This window comes from Clarias gariepinus, chromosome 17, assembly GCF_024256425.1.
Source record: "Clarias gariepinus isolate MV-2021 ecotype Netherlands chromosome 17, CGAR_prim_01v2, whole genome shotgun sequence".
Classification (NCBI taxonomy): Eukaryota; Metazoa; Chordata; class Actinopteri; order Siluriformes; family Clariidae; genus Clarias; species Clarias gariepinus.
In genome coordinates this window covers 732,311-735,000 of record NC_071116.1, presented here as the reverse complement: position 1 = coordinate 735,000, position 2,690 = coordinate 732,311, and the positions used below count along the sequence as shown (strand labels likewise).

The following is a 2,690-nucleotide window of genomic DNA, read 5'->3' as shown; positions in this document are numbered from 1 at the left end:
ACACACACACACACACACACACACACACACACACACACCAGAAGTGACCGACGGCTTCCTCCTCCATGTTCAGGGATCCTGAGCCTCAGCACTTGACACTGACGGCACGCTCCTGCTCGTCTCACCTCTCACTCCCTGTCTGTCTCTCTCTCGCTGTGTGTCGTCTCGTCTGTGATCTTCACCTCTGCTTTTACTTCCTGTAAGCAATAATGAACCTTCTGAAGCCATGAGACTCTCAGAGCTGCAGAGCAAAGATGTGAGATCACGAGGCTCGTCACCGGATTGTGTTACCGGAACGTCGCGGATGAGACATACGCGTCCGCCGCTCCGCTCTGCTGTCTGTCAGCCAAGACGTGCTCGGCGTGTGAAGTTCACTAGTTTAGCGCGCAGGAGTGATGACGATAACGGATTTTATCTTTAATGTGTCGTTGATCTTCACCTCAGAGTGCGCGAGTGCTGTGGTCTTCATCCGTGTGTAGCAGGTAATACCGTAGTGAGGCCGCAGGGGGCAGCAGCAGTGCAGCTACTCTTACATAACATTACTGCAACACACCACTGACTCAACACGTGTCACACTGTACGACGAAAACCTCACACACGTTAAACTCCTCCTCTGGAGTCCAACCTGCTTCCTAAAACACGAATATTTATGAGATCATCCGTTTAATCAGCTACAGATCGGGAACATTCAACACTTGTGCATTTTTATTTTTTTGCAGTTCTCACTGGAGTGTTATTTTAAAGCCGCCATATTGGCGCACATAAACCCATCGTCTAGTGGAAATGTCGTAAGCTTGAAATGCGTTCAACACAGTACACGTAACCTAGCGATTAGCCGAGCCTACCTTAAGCCTGCTCAGAACTTTTATTAGCCTACGTTTCTGCATAAACATCAAAGTCTAATTTATAATAAAGAGTTGTTGTTTTTTTACGCTGCTGCTCAGTACACATGATCACATGGTGGGCTGGAAGCTGTGGCTCACTGCTGCCACCTAGCAACACGACAGAGTATCGCAGCGCATCTCTTTAGCCTGGAAAAAGATCAATTATAATACAGTCACATGGTGCACAGTGTGTGTAATGTCCTCAGTGCAGTCTGGTAAAGCTCCGCCCCCTGGACTCCACCCCATGATTAAATGGACCATGGTTAACTTCACACCGCGAGCTCGTCTCCGCCGACTGACGGGGGGTTTTACAGCCTGTACGTTACTGCAGCGTGAGATGGAAACATTTTACCAGGACCTTAGACAAAGAGATGACGAGACGACGTCTAGACGCTCAGACGTCCTGCGTAAAAAGCGTGAAACTGTGGATTGTGTTTGGATGTTTAAGACTTGTTAAAGACATTCACCTTTAAAACAACTCGCGCGCACACACACACACACACACACACACACACACACACACGGAGGAGAACCTCGACCTCCTCACACTCATATCGTTACACCTCTAGGAGCTTTGTGTTTTCTGCTTCCTGCTCGGTTACTGGATGATGAACCGTACGAGACACGCAGCCTCTTCTGTCCTGCTGCAGGAACCTCGCCGTCTAATCAGCGTCCAATCAGCGGCGCCTCCTCCAGGACAGTCAGTGACCTGCGGACACGGGACAGCCCCTCCCCCAACCTCCAAATGAGCTCACAGTAAATAGTCAATCTGTGTGTGTGTGTGTGTGTGTGTGAGAGAGAGTGAGTGTGTGTTTTCTGTGCTAATGTAGTATTTATTATAAATATGTATATCTGGTGACTATCATGTATAAAGAGTGTAAGAAGTGTGTGTGTGTCCTGTGTGTGAGTTATTGCTTGTTATAAACACAAACACAACTGATGTAAAGAATCAGACAGAGTTTTATTGCCAAGTCCGTTTGCACGTACAAGGAGTTAGTTTTAGTGACGGAGCTTCCGGAGACGACAAAACACAACAACACAAAAAAGAAAAAATGTAACAGCGGGTGAAGTGAGATGTGACGTTTCATCAAATAAGTTCAATAAATATCTGTGGTATTACACACAATATTGCACATACATTTATTACAGAGAGAAGAATGTTTAACTGCCCATGAGGTAAATCGCCTGGGGGGAAACTGTCCTTGTTCCAGGGTGTCCACCTGGTGTTCGGTGCTCTGTCGACCGGACGGCAAAAGTTCAAAGAGAAGGTGGCCTGGGTGTGAGGAGTCCAGGGTGATCGTCCCAGCCCCCCTTCTTCACTCTGGATATTTACAGTTCAGTTACAGTACAGTAGTATTTAACCGTCCTTTGTAGTCGTCTGATGTCTGGTTTTGTAGCCGAGCCAAACCAGACAGTTTATTATCAGTAAGATAAAGTTCACTGAACAACACACACACACACGTCACGCAAACAATAACTGATTAAACGCTGCTGAGTAACGGGTGAGAGTTACTCCGCTGAGGATCAGATTCTGGAGTTTACCAACACACACACACACACACACACACTTCCCTTCGTCACCCGCTCGCTCCACAGGACTGAATTAATCTTCTGGTTAAGTGATCAGTTACAAGCGCCGTTAACATTAATTCATTAACAGTTTGTAAATTCTACTGAAGCAGAATCTCCACATCCGACACTTTGTACCGCGCAGAGTCTGTTTATTTCGGGTCTTTGCGTTTAAAAAACACACACACACACACACACACGATTCATCACCACCCTCAGAGCTGCCGAACCACTGGA

At 47.0% G+C, this 2,690-nt stretch overlaps 1 protein-coding gene across 1 annotated transcript in view; it reads left to right on the top strand.

Moving 5' to 3' along the window:
- The window catches only part of ppm1e (protein phosphatase, Mg2+/Mn2+ dependent, 1E), a 38,943-nt gene extending 38,074 nt beyond the window's left edge, over positions 1–869 (top strand). The window contains exon 7 of the mRNA XM_053476194.1: positions 1–869. This exon is cut by the window's left edge and continues 1,764 nt beyond it. The gene's annotated coding sequence lies outside the window, so the exon portion shown is untranslated.
- The last annotated feature ends 1,821 nt before the right edge of the window (positions 870–2,690 follow it).